The sequence below is a fragment of the Dasypus novemcinctus genome, chromosome 22 (genome assembly GCF_030445035.2).
Source record: "Dasypus novemcinctus isolate mDasNov1 chromosome 22, mDasNov1.1.hap2, whole genome shotgun sequence".
NCBI lineage: Eukaryota > Metazoa > Chordata > Mammalia > Cingulata > Dasypodidae > Dasypus > Dasypus novemcinctus.
In genome coordinates this window covers 25,387,214-25,404,235 of record NC_080694.1, presented here as the reverse complement: position 1 = coordinate 25,404,235, position 17,022 = coordinate 25,387,214, and the positions used below count along the sequence as shown (strand labels likewise).

General features: G+C 39.4%; 1 long non-coding RNA gene across 1 annotated transcript; it reads left to right on the top strand.

Moving 5' to 3' along the window:
• Nucleotides 1–1,715: 1,715 nt before the first annotated feature.
• Nucleotides 1,716–3,010, top strand: LOC131275249 (uncharacterized). The gene is made up of 2 exons (XR_009182653.2): nt 1,716–1,861; nt 2,768–3,010. It is a non-coding gene; the product is annotated as an uncharacterized lncRNA (long non-coding RNA).
• Nucleotides 3,011–17,022: the final 14,012 nt, after the last annotated feature.

Genomic DNA, 17,022 nt, shown 5'->3' with positions numbered 1-17,022 from the left:
GGTTGAAATTTATGTTTCAATATCTGTACATCAAGTGCAGCAAACACAATATGAACATGTAAAAATATCATTGCTAGGCAAGGAACAAAATGTTTGATATTGGATATGTGGGAATACCCTATATTATATATGTGAATTACTGTGATCTAAACATTTTGTGAAGACGAAAAAAATAATTAGAAAAAAAGAAAGGGTATAGACACTGAGGAAGAAATGAAATTGCCTTGCCACTGTACATACGGGGCAACACCTATTGCATTAATGAAAGACAAAACATCAAAAATGAAGCATTTTCATTTTTTGATACCCCAATTTATTTTTACTTTATTTAGTTTTTCTAAATTACTATGTATTCTATATCTAACTTTTAAATCCATCACTATCTTCCACTTTATTATTTGTGGAACTTGACAATATATTAGGCTTCATTTTTTAAGAAGTTTTTTTTTGTGTGTGTGTTGAACAAAATTTTAATATTCTAAATTTAATCAACATCCAGCAGGTTATTTTGACTATATATTGTACATTGGAAGGAAGAATCAATTATTTTCAAAATCACATATAGATTTCAAAGAGTAAGTATTAAAATAGTCTCAGTGTGAACAGAGAGGTTCAATTCTGGCAGGGGAGGAACACTGTGTGGGATGTTATTGATGGGAGCCACATGGTTGGGAGGGAGTTCTCCAGGCATGTATATAGGGTACATAAAAATGTTTGGATATTTTCATAGTGGTTACAATTAAAAACTTCAAATAAGGAAATGTTGAGTTCCTAAACTAGGGAGCTCTATCACATTCCCCAATGGAACAGCATCAATCCCCAAATGCAATGACAAAGACTATTAAGGATGGTCCAACAATGAGCCCTTTATACTGATGACTATGCTTATGAGCCTGTGTGCCTAAAATATGAACTAGGCCTAGAGGTGCAGTTTGCCTAAGAGTTACCTCCTAAGATCCTCCATGTTGGTCAAATGTGGCCACTCTCTAAGCCAAACTCAGCATGAAAATGCATTACTTTCCCCCAGCATGGGACATGACTCCCAGGGATGAGCTTCTCTGGTGCTGAGGGATTATTACCAAGCACCAGCTGATGATGTAACTAGAAGAAGACTTTGAATAAAAGGGTCAACTCAGACCAGCAGAATATCTCAACCTTCACGTAATAACGTCATAACAGTTGTTAAATACTCTTTTTTGATTGAATAAAAGGGGGAAATGAAAAGGAGAAATGAGTTTATATGGCTATGAGTTTCCAAAAAAGAGTCAGGGGGTCATCAGAAGGGTCGTGCTTAAGCATGCCTCAGCAGGGTCCCAGAGACAGCCAAAGTAGATAGAAGCCCAGGTACTAGTTCTCCTGAAGGCTGCAGAGACCCACGGGTTCTGTGGTCATGGCAGCTGGCTCTGGAGTTCATCGCCATATCAGTGGGCCCTACTTTGGATTTTGTATTCCTGAGTATGATGGAATTTTACTCAGATGTGACCTTTCTGCACATCCCTCATTCATTTTTAATTTTAGTCATTCAACAACCATTTAGTCATCAAACACATCATGGAAGTTACTAAATAATATTTTGTGAATAAAGAGATAAGTAAAATATTCTTCCACATCTTATAGAGATTATGTGCAAGCAAAAATAGTAGTGACTACATGAAATACCCTGAGATGGCACTGACATCCTGGTGAAGTGGATCTAAAAGTTTATGCTCATTCTGTGGAGACAAGTGAAGGCTTCACAAGGGAGATGACTGCACTGACACTGAAAGTAGAGATTGGGGTAACTTCAAGAGGAGAAAGGTGTAGAAGCACACCAAGAAGAAACAAGAGGGAAACAATCCAATCAAGATAACCATATGGTGTGGTGAGGTTTTAAAATTAGTTCTTGCTATCTGATGAACAATGAAGGGGTAGGATGTGAAAAGGGGATGAGCATCCTGACCAGTTTGGCAGTAGCCATAGTATAGAGAGCCTGGTGTTTTGTGCAGAACATGGATATTTATGTTTTAAATTATTGAGAGTCAGGGCAGGATTATAGAAGGTGATGGTCGTGAAATTACTTGCCATGATGAAAGCTTACTCTCAGTCAACATGACGATCGCTGTTGCCAAAACCCTACAGAGAGGATGAGGGATGGAAATAGCACAATTGTAGTGGGAAGTGAATCTGTGTGGGCTTGGAGTACAAAGAAAAATATTCATTTTTATCCTAAGCACAGTGTCAGTCATTTTCTATTCATTATTTCATTTAATTCAATTATTCCATGAAATTGTTTTTCACTATTCTGATTTAATGGAAGAATAATATGAGGCAGCAATGCTATATTCTTATCCAAGATATGTAAATGTAATTGTCATGGATTGAACCTTGGAGTTCAAAGTTTCTGGAATTTTGTACTTCACTAATAACTTATTTATTAATAACATTAATATTTTAAAACTGTGTTAGATTTACAGAAAAGCTGCAAGGATAGTAGAGACGATTTTCAAGAACTTCTCAAATACTTTTCCAACATCTTAACACCTCCAAGCCAGAATAGCAAATTATATTTATTTTCAAAAATTCTTAAGCCATTCAGGCAGTGACAACGTCTCAGATTTTCTCCTCATGTTTTATGAGTTGTATACTTTTCAGGAGTGTAGGTCGAGTATTTTGTAAAGTGCCCCTCACTCTGAATTTGCCTGATATTCTTCTCATGTTTAGACAGGGTTAATGGGATTTTGGAGGAAGATCCCAGGATAATGTGTTATTTTCATTGCATCATATCTAGGGTGCATCCTATCAACATGACTTATCACTCTTGATGTTGACCTTGATCAACAGTGTTTGGAGCTTCCCCAGCTTCCCCAATACTCATCAATTCTCTGCAATTCCATATATGGCTTTTGGAATGAAATTAATACGTGAAGCCCACATTCAGGAGTGTGATGTTTGTGCCACTGCCTTGAGAGAAAATATCTCCATATATTATGGAATTCATCTTCACAATAAATATGTATCTTTTAAAAATCAATTATTTATATTAGGATTGCCTCATGACATTTATTTCTTACTTTGGGTTGTGATACAGTACTACTTTATTTTGTTTTTCAGTTTATTCCAGTTTTGAACTTTGGAACCCTTTTGGCTATGTCCTGTGTCTATTTGAAATTATCCCCAATATTACCAGTTTTATTTTAACACATACTAACTTTTTGGTACTAAGAGATACTCCAGACTCTTTTTGTATATTTCTTGACCTAGTCCTGCAGGCAGCTATTTCTCCAAGAAAATTCTTCTTGCAAAAATGCTTTTAATATCTAAAGTCTGGGCACTATATGTGCCTTGCTACTGGGCCATCTCCATGGATATTACAAGAACACACATGTGTGTACACAATCCTATGTATATATACATATCTGCAATTATTTCTACATGCAACCCTGTGTAACTATATTTACCTCCACACAAATTCACACTGATGTGTCTGTCCCTAACTCATTAACAGAACAATCTAACATCCTCCCCTTGCTTATCTGAATCCTTCCACACCATGTTGGGAAGCATATTTCCCATATTCCATTCATTTACTTCATTGCTTAATTCCAGTGTACATGTATACAAGTAAAATTTGTTAACCCATACCCTGATGGGACACAATATCAAATAGAGTAGCATACCTGTGTACAGTGCCCATTGATTTCATATTACAGATACTGTTCATATCCAATATTACTAATCCAGCATCTTTTCCTCCCATACCCCTCAGATAGGGCATTTGATGCATTTACAATACAGTTAGATTATGTTTGAACTTGGATGTTGTCAAGTTCAATGGGTTTTGAAAAATACATAATGTCATATGCCTGCAATCCCAGTATAACAGAGAATAATTTCACTGTTCTGAAAATTTCTGAGCTTCACCTACTCAATGTACCTCCCTCTGCCTAAGGCCTGGGCAAACAGTGATCATTCTAATATCTCTGCTGTTTTGTCTTATCCTACTTAGACTGGTTTCTTTTTTAAAAAATATTTTTTTAAATTATTTTATAGGTACTTAGATTACATAAATGTTACATAAAATGTGTAGGAATTTCTATATGCCCTGCTCCTCGTACCTCCCACATTCTCCCACATAAACAACATCTTTCATTAGGGACATACATTCATTGCAATTGATAAACACATTTCAGGATGTTGCTACTGAGCATTGATTATAGTTTACATTGTAGTTGACACTCTCTCCCACATAATTTTGTAGGTTATGGGAAGACATATAATGGCCTTTATCTGTCATTGCAAAGCCATTCAGAACAACTTCAAGTCCCCAAAATGCCCCCATGTTACAACTGTTTTTCCCTCTTCTTGCCCTCAGATCCTCCAGCGATCACTGCCTCCACACCAATGTTATAATTTCTTCCATTGCTAGAATTACAATAAGTAACAATAAGTATAGACAATAAGGCTATAGAAGAATACCAGTAAGTCCACTCTAGTCCATAGTTCTTTCCCATTCTTAAGGATTCTGGGATGGTGATGCCCAATCCACCTCTAATTGAGAGGGGAGTTTGATCCCATATATGGATGGGATGCTCTTGCTGGCAGTTATAGGCTTTCTTATTTCCTTGGTATAGTGGTTGCCCATCCTCACCTCTTTGTTAATTGCCCTGGGTGGGTCCAATGAACTGGAGAGTAGGTGTTGCAACTCCACTGAGGCTCAGGGCACAGCTGGCACATGGGCAGTCCAAAGACTTAAGTTTCTTGGGTGTACACCTACTAACACCATCACCAAGTATAAGTTCAAATAGAAGGGACAGATGAGCTATGTGTAGGGAAGTCATAACTGAGTCCCAACTCTGTCACAATGGGGAGCACAAACCCCAAGGTATTCTCACTGGGAAGGCACCAAATTCCTGACCTATCTACCATGACCATAGGACCTAGGTGTCTCCAGAGCTCTCAGGAGACTCACTATTTGGGGTAGTATCTATTTTGGCAGTCTATGAGATCCTGCTGAGATGTGCATAAGTGCTACCTCTGAAATGACCTCCCAGTTCACTTTGAAGTCTCTCAGCCTTATGAACTCGTTTGTCTTTGCATTCCCCCCTTTTCTTTTACATCTTTTTCCAGTTACCCTGCTATGTGATTGGTGAAGGCTCATCCCGAGGTGTCATGTCCTACTCTGGGGGGAAGACAACGCATTTGTATGCTGAATTTGTCTTAGAAAGAGGCTACATTTGAGCAACAAGGAGGATCTCAGAAGGTAACTTTTAGGCACCCTAAACACAAGGCTAAGTTTCAATTTCAAGAGCAAAGGATCATAAGCACAGTCATCAATATCAAGGGTCCATCAATGGGCCATTTTTCTTCACTAGTCATTGCCCCTGTACTTGGGGGATTGCTGCTGTTCCATTAGAGAATGTAGCAGAGCTCTCCAGGATTAGAATTCAATATTCTCTCAGTTATTGTGTGTCTCTCCATCCACTGTGGCAATGCCACATGAATATTTGAAAACATTTATATACCTTATGTGTATTTCCAGGTGAAATTCCTCCCATGTATCCCTCATTACTGACACTCCACACTAATGATCCTCCCCTTCTCCAATTGTAACTCTTCTGTGATCCAAAGCTTCTTCAAAAATGAAGCCAATAAAATAGCCAAATACAATTATTAGGAAAATCAAATAATAATGATAGGTTAAATATTAAAAATAAAATACAAAAAAATTTAAAATAAAATTTAAAATTTGGAATATTACAAAATAATGAAAACTATTATTTTTTTAAAAACTTTTTTCTTTCATCAGTTTAATAGATATTGTACTGTGTGTATACTGACATTTCCTTCCATTTACTCCATTTTGATTATTCCATTAAACAAAACTATAAAATTTTGTTTTCAAAGAAGTTTTAGGTCACAGAAAAGTCACAAACAGCATATAGGGGACTCCCATATACCCAACATCCTCCCCCATTTTCCCCTTCCCATGTTAATACTGTTTTACATGTGGATGGTACATTTGTTTCAACTGTTATACAAGCAGTAAATCATAGCTACTAACCACGGTCAATGGTTTATATTGTGGTTTACATTTTACAGCACATACATTTATAAATTTTGATGACATTTAACATGACCAGTGTCCATCATTGTAAGATCATGTAGAACACTTCCATTGCCCAATAAATACCCCTCTTTCATGTACTCTATGTGCTCCCCCTGCCTCCCCCTTGGGGCCAATATTGATCATCTGGCTTCACTACTTGGATAAGATTCATAGTTACTTGCAACACTGAAGTCTTGACATTCTGGTTTGTCCTCCCCTCTTAGGAGTCACCTATGCCCTCAAATGACTCCTGTCCCATTGTTTGAAAAGATATAGGTTCTCCCCAGGATGGGAGTTCAACAGCTTCCCACTCATTATGTGGGTTTCCACACACCGACACAAAACATTATGACAAAATGATCTCTCACACTCTCCCTGGAAGCCTGCACCACGTGCACCCTGTCCTGAATGATCCCCATCCAACACCATAAGGCAGTAACCCTCCCTTGTCATATTGCCATAGGAGTGTTCTCAACTTTTTACGTTCAGCCACATACCTGACAATTCCCAGCGTTCACATGGTCCATTGCCCAACCCTCCCCCAATTCCATGAGCTGTCCAACCTACCCTCACTACCCTACCCCTGTCAAACCAGCAATGCCTAACCCAATAGTATCACCAATGTTTTGTCATAGTCCTTCACTACCCAATGACACACTTTCACCTTATCATAGATTTGGTCCATATGGGCATTGGCTCACAAACTTCTCCCTTTGTATTTCCTCTAAATATCTCTTACAGACAATAGCTCTCTGAGTCTGCTTGATTTGCTTAATTTATATCAAAAGTCATGTAATATTTGTCCTTCAATGTCTGACTTGCTTCACTCAACATAAGGACCTCAAGGTTCATCCATGTTATTCCATGAGCTAGTTCCGTATTCTTTCTTTTTACTTATTAAATTGTATGTTTCTTAAAGATACATAGATCACAAAATAAAGTTGTATTAAAAAAAGTAAAAGGTTCTTCCATTTCCCACACACCACCCTCCCACTCCTCCCATATCAAAAACCTTGTTTATCATTGTGGCATATTATTTGCATTTGGTGACTACATTTTGGAGCGCTGCCAGACCGCATGGATTATAGTTTACATTGTAGTTTACACTCTCCCCAGTACATTCAGTGGGTTATGGCAGGATATATAATGTCCAGCATCTGTCCCTGCAATATCATTTAGGACAACCTCAAATAGCAAAAATGTCCCACATCTCAACTCTTCCTTCTCCCTTCCCTCAGCAACTACCATAGCCACTTTCCCCAGATCAATGCTACAGCTGCTTCCCTTACTATTCAAAATGATTCTACAGTAGAATACCATTAAGCTCACACTATTCCATAATTTATTCCTCCATCCTGTAGACCCTGGGTTGGTGATGTCCATTCCACCTCTATACTGAGAGGGGACTTATTCCAACATGGTTGGTGGATGTGATTCTCTTACTTAAAGTTGTAGGCAATCTCAGTTCCCTGGTGGGGTGGTTAGCCATTTTCACTTTCCTCTTAGCTGGCCGGTGCAAGTTCAACAAACCAGAGAATAGGAGGTTCAAATCTGCTGAGGCTTAGAGCCTAGCTGCCACATGGCCAGTCCATAGCTTCAAGTCTTCTTAGGATACACCAAACCCAGTGAAAAACTACAAATTCAGTAAAAGTGACAAAAGAGGCATGTGTAGAAAGGTCACATCTGAGTCCACTCCATCACACTCAGGAGCACAATTTCCATAATAAGGCCCACTCCAGAGGCATCTGCCATGACGGTAGAATCTGTGTGTCTCCATACCTCTCAGGAGCACCAGTACCTGGAGTTGTATCTACTTTGTCTTTCTCTTTTCCCCATTTTTAAAAGGGTTGTTTGTCTTTTGTTTTTAGATATGTTTTCTTTATATATGCTGTATGTTAGGCTCCTATCAGATATATAATTACCAAATATTTTCTTCCATCACATCTTTGAGGTGTAAAAGTTTTAATTTTGAGGAGTTCCATTTATCTATTTTTTCTTTCACTGCTTGGGATTTGGATATGAAGTTCAAGCCAAACTCAGAATGTAAATGCATTCCCTTCCCCCCATCATGGGACACAACTCCCAGGGATGCCCCTCCCTGGTGCTGAGGAATTACTACCAAGCACCAGCTGGTGATGTAACTAGAAAAAGACTTTGAATAAAAGGGTCAACTCAGAAGAGCAGAATACCTCAGCCTATATGTAATATTAGGCGTTAAAAACTGCTTTATGATCTTGAATAAAAGGGGGAAATGAAAAGAACAAATGAGTTTATATGGCTATGAGTCTCTAAAAGAGAGTCAGGAGGTCATCAGAGAGGTTGTGCTTACACACACCTCAGCAAGGTCCCAGAGACAGCCAAAGTAGATACAACCTCAGGTACTGGTTCTCCTGGGGGCTATAGAGACCCACAGGTTCTATGGTCATGGCAGATGGCTCCGGAGTTCAGTGCCATGTCAGTGAGCCCTACTTTGGAGTTTGTGTTCCTGAGTGTGATGGAGTTGGATTCACATATGACCTTTCAACACATGCCTCTTCTGTCACTTTTACTGGACCTGTGGTTAGCACTGGAGTTGGTGTATATTCAGGAGACCTGAATCTCTGGACTGTCCATGTGATAGTCAGGCCCTAAGCCTCAGCAGACTTGCAACTTATACTGTCTGGTTTATTGGACTTACCCTGGCCGCCTAACAGAGAGGTGAAGAAGGTCAACCACCACACCACAGAGCCAAGAGTGCCTACACCTGCAAGCAGGAAAATTGCATCCTTCATCCATGTGGAACCTAAGCTCCTGCAATAAAGAGGTGGAGTGGACATAAACATCCCAGGGTCCACAGGCTGGAGGATTAGAGTAGGGATTAGAGTAAACTTACTGATATTCTACTGCGACGGTTTGCTCGGTCGGTAGAGGTGGGGTCTGGCTGCGGATGAGGGGTCGGTCCAGCTCTGGACGAGGTTTCAGTCCCGCTTGGGATGAGGGGTCGGTCCCACTTGGGACGAGGGGTTGGTCCGGCAGCAGACAAGGGATCGGTCTCACAGGGGTTGCGCGGTTCGGCTGATGGGGTCACCCGGCGAAGCCAGCAACAAAGGGGTTGCCCGGAGAAGCAGGCAATGAACTGGAGACAAGGGAGGCCAGGCCCTTGTCGGGGGCTCTCAGGACTGGAGGGCGCACGGCAGAAGAACCACCGTGGAGACAAGGTAAACACACAAGTCCACTTTATTGAGGGAGAGGCAACAGTTTTATAGGGGCTGGGGAAGGCTGATTGGTCGAAGCCACGCCCTGTTCTGATTGGTTGCCGGAGAAAGGTCAGTAGGCGGTACTGGATGGGGGAGGGTGGTGATTAGGGATTGGCTGTCGCTATTGCTGGGGGAAGGGGCAGGGTTTAGGGATTGGTGGTTGCTGTTGCTGGGGTGGAGGGCAGATTTGAGTTTCCCGTCCATGCCTGGCTGTTGCTGCTGTCGGGGGAAGGGAAGAGGGCAGACTGGATTTTTCCGCCCATGCCTGGCTGTTGCTGCTGTTGGGGGGAGGGAAAAGGGCAGACTGGATTTTTCCGCCCACGCCTGGCTGTTGCTGCTGTCGGGGGAGGGGAAAAGGGCAGACTGGAATTTTCTGCCCTGTGCCTGTGCAGGGAGAAAGAAGAAGAAGGGTGCCGCCCCACAGGCATCGTGTGGCGCCATCTGGGAGGAGGGGCGGCCGTGGAAGCATGGCTGCTGAGAAGGGGAGACCCAAGGGCACTCTGCGCCCATGCCAAGCTCCCTTCAGGGGTGGTGGTGAGTCCGACCAGCCACCCTATTATGGAGGCAGTGGCTTGGCCTGCCACGGCCGCTCCCCTGCCAGGCCAGCAAACCACACTTCAGCCCGAGGGGTGACCGCATTCTACTATGGAACTATTGTGATTAGTAATGGAAGAATTTGTAGCATTGATGTGGAGACAGTGGCCACAGTACCTGCTGAGGTTAGGGAGAGGGAAGAAGAGATATGATGTGGGGGCATTTTCAGGACTTGGAGTTGTCCTCGGTGGTACTGCAAGGAAAGACACTGTACAATGTATGTCCTGCCATGTCTCACTAGGTGGACTGGGGGAGAGTGTAAACTACAATGTAAACCATTTTCCATGTGCTCCAAATTATATTCACCAAATGCAATGAATATCCCACAATGATGAAAGAAGTTGTTGATGTGGGAGGAGTGGGGTGAGGGGGGTGGGGGGTATATGGAAGCCTCATATTTTTTTAATGTAACATTAAAAACAATAAAGAGATGAAAAAATATTCCCTATTACAAGGTCCTGTAAATGCTCCACTAGATTATCTTTCAAGGTCTTTAGGCTGTTTGCTCTTACATTTAGATCTTTGATCAATCCTGAGTTGATTTTTGTATATAGTGTGAGATGGTGTTTCTTTCAAATTCTTTTGGATATGGATTCCAGTTTTCCAAGCACAATTTGTTGGAGATGCCATTCTCTCCAGTTGAATGTGTTTGGTGGCCTTTTTGAATATCTGATTCTATATCAGAACTCTCAATTTGGCTCAATTTGTTGGTATGTTTATCCTTGTGTCAATACCATGAAGTTTTGACCACTGTAGCTTTATAGAATGTTTTAAAGTCAAAAAGTGTGATTCCTCCAATTTCATTTTCCTTTTTCAATATATCTTTTGCTATTTGGGGACACTTGCCCTTCCATTTAAATTTCATATTTAGTTTTTCCAATTCAATAAAAATGATGTGTTGATTTCTATTGAGATTGTTTTAAATGTGTAGATCATTTTCAGTAGGATGGACATCTTAATGAAGTTTAGTCTTCCCATCCATGAAAATGGAATATTCTTCATTTTTAAAAAAGTCTTCTTTGATTTACTTTAACAGGGCTGTGTAGTTTTCTGTGTAGAAATCCTTTACATTTTCGATAAGTTTATTCCTAGGTATTGGATTCTTTTATTTGCTCTTGTACATTGGATTTTTGTCATGATTTCCTTCACAGATTGCTCATTACTAGTGTACAGAAATGCTACTGACTTTAGTGCATTAATATTATAACCTGTGACATTACTGAAATCATTTATAAGTTCTACAAGTTTTGGTGTAGATTTCTCAGGGCCTTTCATACATTGGATCATGATATCTGCAAATAGTGAAATTTTGACTTCTTCCTTTCAATTTGGATGCATTTTATATCTTTTTCTTGCCTAAGTGCTTGAGTAAGTACTTCTAACACAATGTTAAATAGAAGCAGGGGCAGTGGAGATCGTTGTCTTGTTCTTGATCTTAGTGGGAAAGTTTTTAGGATTTCACCATTGTACATGTTGTTAGCAGTGGCTTTTTCATATATATTCCAGTTCAAAAATTTTCCTCCTATTACTATCTCTTTTGCAGGATTTTTATCAGGAAAAGGGTAATGTATTTTGGTGAATGCTTTTCTGCATCTGTAGATATGATCATGTGATTTTTTATTTCAATCTGTTTATATGGTGTATTACATTGATTGATTTTCTTTTGTTGGATAATCCTTATATACCTGGGATTAAACTCACTTGGTTATGGTATATAATTCATTTGATGTGCTTTTGAATATGATTAGCAAGTATTTTTTTGAGGATTTTAGCATCTGGACATTGCAGAAATTAGTCTGTAATTTTCCTTTCTTGTGGTGTCTTTGTTTGGCTTTGTTTTTAGGGTAATGTTGGCATCATAGAATGAGCTAGGCAATGGTCCTTCTACTTTTGTTTTTTTTTTTTTTGGAAGAGATTAAGCAGGATTGGTGTTAGTTCTCTGTGGAATATTTGGTAGAATTCACCTGTGAAGCTGTCTGATCCTGCACTCTTCTTATTTGGGAGGTTCTGATACCATATTTACTTGTGATTGGTCTGTTGAGTTCATCAAATTCTTTTGTCAATGTAAGCTGCTTGTGTGTTTCTAAGAATTAGTTCATTTCCTTTAAATTATCCTTCTTGTTGGCATATAATTTCTCAAAGTATGCTTTTCTGGTACTCTATTTCTGTGTGGTTAATGGTGATAACCCCTTCTTCATTTATTATTTTGTGTATTTACATCTTATCTCCTTTTTTCTTTGTTGATAGAGCTAAGAGTTTTTCAATCTTAATAATCTTCTCAAAGAGCCATGTTTTAGTTTTCTTAATTTTTTCTAGTGATTTCTTATTTTCTATTTCATTTATTTCTACTCTAATCTTTATTTAGTTCTTTCTACTTCATTTGCAGTTAGTTTGTTTTTCTTTTTCTAATTCCTACAGGTGTGTAGTTAGGTCTTTGATTTTTGCTCTTCTTTTTTTTTTTTCATTTAAATATTTATGTCTATAAATTTCCCTCTCAGTACAGCTTTGGCTGAATCCAATAAGTTTTGATATGTATTGTTGTCATTTTCATTCATTTCAAGGTATTTCCTGATTTCTTTTGTAATTTCCTCCTTGACCCAGTGTTTGTTGTAGAGTGTGTTGTTTAATTTCCATATATTTGTGTCTGACCTAGTTTTCTGGCCCCTGCTAATTTCAAGCTTCATACCATTATAATCAGAGAAATTACTTTGTATAATTTCAATCTTTTTTAATTCTTTGAATGTTATTCTGTGTCTTAGTATGTGGTGTATATTGGATAATGCTCCATGTGCACTTGAGAAGAAAGTATATCCCACTGTATTTGGGTGTATTGTTCTGTATATGTCAATTAGGTCCAGATCCTCTAATGTATTATTCAGAGTCTTTGTTTCTTTATTGATTCTTTGTTGAGATGTTCTGTCTAGTCATAATAATTTTGTATTAAATTACCCCACTATACTTGTATAAGCATCTATTTCTCCACTTAATTTTCCCAGTGTTTGCCTCATGTATTTTGAGCCTCGTGCTTAGGTGCATAAATGATTATTTTTGTTCTTTCTTCCTGAAAGTTTACCCCTTTTACTAATATATGGAACCCATCTTTGGCTCTTAAAATCATTTTGTGAGAAGAGAACCTCTGCTCTTGTGTCCTGGACAGTTCTCTCATGTATGTCTGATGGGAAGAAAAGAGGCAGAAGAAGCTACAGGAAAAAGAAAGCGGCTCTGTGGCGGAAAGTCAGAGGCAAAACAACCACCACTAGGGGCCACTGTTGGATAAGAATTGTTCCTCCCTCACACTTGCTGGAGGGCAGGGGGCTGAATTCAAAGGCAGGGGGAGAGGGACGGGGCAAGATGGTGGTTGAGAGAGTGCACCTGAGTGTCTCTCCTGCATAGAAGCAACTGGGCAGCATTGGAAATTCTTTGGGACCAGGCTGTTTCAAGATTTTGCAGGGCAGGAGGTGTCTGGACATTGATTTGGTGGGAAGGCAATAGAGAAAATTCATGTATAAGATAAAATTGAGGCTCTCTTACATGGTGGTGGGGGCTGCGTGTGGGACACTCCCTCCTGGGGTGGGCGGAGCTGCAGGAGGCCTTCGCAGACCGATTTGGGGAGACAGACGGGAGTTTTGTGTGAGGTGGGGAAATTTTTTATTTCTGACATGAATAATAGTGCTTCCGGCTAGAGCCCCATCCCCAAGGCTGGCTGCCAATCTGCAGCAGCCTTAAATCGCTCACAAAAAAGAGACATCACCAGGAGGTTGGTTCAGGGGCCTGCAGGGTGGGAGATGTCTGGAAGCTGATTAGGGGAATATTTTGCAAGGCATGGGAATTTCAGGTTCAGACACTGATATCTGCGCTTCTGGCTGGAGCCACGCCGGCTAGGCCTGGCTGCTGATATGCAGCGTCATTAAATTGGCTGCAGTGTAGAGGGACTCACAGTTGGCTGTTTCAGGTGTTTGCAGGACGGGAGCTGTCCTGAAGTCGAATTAGTGATACAGCCGCAGAGGAGACTCTAGTGAGAGGGTGAAATGTGGGGTTCTGAAGCATAGGTCAGAGTTTGTGGATGTGATCTCCCCCATAGGTCTGGCACTGAGCTGTGGGGATCCCTGAAGGCTGTGTTGCACTGCGGTGCTCCCAGGCTCCCTGTTAACCAGATTTGAGGTTGCCAGGTCTGTGTCCCCTAAACCCTGGTGGCCTACACACCAAGAATCACACCTCTTGAGTCTGCAATATCACAGACTTTCCTTCCTTGAATCCACCACGCCCTGTGGTACATCTGATGTCATTGAATGTCCTAGTCCTCAACATTTGTGTTTTTTCTTTTTTGTTTTTTTGTTTTGTTTTTTTAAATTTTTTTTTCATTTTTTATTGTAGTGATTGCTAACATTGCATTATCTCCTAATCTTTTCCCCCATTGTATCCCCCAAGGTCTTTTTTTTCTTCTTTCTCACTTGTCACTCATTTTCTTCCTATTTTATCTTACTTATACAATAGGTGCTGGAGGGAACACCTCACATTTGCTGGGTTTCCTCATCCTCCACTGCCTCATGTCTGTATTAATTGATTTTGGCTACCTACACTATCTCCTTTCCCCCACATATTGACATCGTCAATCATCTATTGTCTCTCCTATATTCCACCTCCCTTTCTTTGATCCCCAAAATTGTCTGTTAATTTCTAATACCTTTGTTTTGTTTTCTGTCTTTTATCCACTCTTGAAACTATTGCCTTTCTTTTCTCTTTCCCTCTCTCACGAAAACACTAACTTTTTAATTCATACCATATTCCTCCCATATTCAGTCAACTACCTCATTATAGGTACTCTACCTACTGCTATAACTCTACACAACATACATGAATCTATTATCCATTCTCCCAGAATTCATATTGTTGCTCTGTTAACATTTCTTACCAATACTACTTTACACATTTTCCTTTCTTATACAATTGCCTTTCCCTGGCCCTAATACTTTCCTCCAAAGTGAACTCACCCAGCAACAAGAAATTAGAATAAGAAGAACAAAGTGACAAAGAGAAGATATACCACTTACACAAAAACAACAGCTAACTAATCCCCAAGACTAGACAAAGAAGCTAAGAAACTGATTAACCCATCAAGATAAAATGATGACCAGACAGCAAAAAAAACTACAAAACAAACCAGTAATCAGGAAAACATGGCTGAATCCAATGAACAAACTAAAAATCAGGAAGGGGAGCAGAACTTTGCACAAGTAATTAAAGATCTCAGAACATATATCACAGACAAATTTAATGAAGTAAAGGAAGAGGTTAACAATATGAAGTCAACATTTGGAGGGGAAATTGCAGACATATGCAAAAAGATAACAGATATGATGAGAATGAACACCACAGTTCAAGAAATCAAAAATACACCTGCAGCAAATAGCAGCATATTAGAAGAGGCAGAGCAGAGAATTAGTGATGTGGAAGAGAGTACACCGGAAATCAAAGAGATAGAAAATTGATTGATAAAAAGATAGAAAATATCCAGCTAGGACTTTGGGACCTGAATGACAATGCAAAATGCACAAAAATACATATTATAGGCATCCCAGAAGGAGAAGAGAAGAGATATGAGTCAGAAGGAGTGTTGCAGGATATAATGGCTGAAAACTTCCCAAATCTACTGAAAGAGACAGATGTACATATCCGAGAAGCACAGTGAACCCCAAACATCATAAACCCCAACAGGCCCACCCCAAGACATATACTTGTCAAATTATCCAACGCTCAAGACAAAGAGAAAATTCTAAAAGCAGCAAGAGAAAAGAAAACCATCACATACAAGGGAAGCTCCATAAAATTAAGTGCTGATTTCTCATCTGAAACCATGGAGGCAAGAAGACAGTGGTATGATATAGTCAAAGTACTAAAGGAAAAAAATTTCCAACCAAGAATACTCTATCCAGCTAAACTAGCATTCAAAAATGATGGAGAGTTCAAAATATTCAGAGATAAACAGAAATTGAAAGAGTATGCCAACAAGAAACTTTCCCTACAAGAAATTCTAAAGGGAGTTCTGCAGGAAGAAAGGATAAAACAGGACAGGCAGAGTTGGAAGAGAGTGAAAGAGCAACAAAAAGACAAAAAGAGAAGAAGAAAAAAAACAAAATATGACAAACAGAAGTCCAATCAAAATATGGCTAACATAAATAATACCTTGAAAGTAATAACACTGAATGTCAATGGATTAAAATCACCTATGAGAAGATTCAGACTGGGACATTGGATAAGGAAATATGACCCATCTATATGTTATCAACAAGAGACGCATCTTAGAGCCAGAGATTCATGGAGGCTGAAAATGAATGGTTGGAAAACAATCTTATCAGCAAACAAAAACCAAAAAAAAAAAGGGCAGGAGTAGCTATATTAATAGCAGACAAAGTAGACTTTAAATGCAAAACAATTGTGAGAGACAAAGAAGGATACTACATATTAGTGAAAGGGACAATCTGTGAAGAAGAATGAACAATCATAAATATTTATGCTCCCAAAAAGGGCTCCTCTAAATACGTGAGGCAAACACCAGAAAAACTAAGGGAAAGAATAGACACATCTACAATTATAGTGGGGGATTTTAATACACCACTCTCCACTCTGGACAGAACATCTCAAAACAGAATCACTAAAGAAATGAAATATTTGAACAATTTATTAGAGGAGCTTGTCTAATAGACATATACAGACCATTACACCCAAACACAGCAGGATATACATTCTTCTCAAGTGCACATGGATCATTCTACAAGATAGACCTATGCTAGGCCACAAAGAAAGGCTTAATGAATTCAGAAATATTGAAATAATACAAAATAAAATCTTTGACCACAGTGGAGTTAAGCTAGAAATCTGCAAGGGCCAGAGGCCTAGATTTCACACCAAAATAATGAAATTAAACAGAACACTCTTAGAAAAACAGTGGGTAAAAGAGAAATCTCAAAAGAAATCAATGACTACCTTGAAACAAATGATACTTTTAACACAACATACCAAAATTTATAGGATGCAGCAAAAGCAGTACTGACAGTGAAATTTATAGCCATAAATTCATACATCAAAAGAGAAGAAAGAGCAAAAATT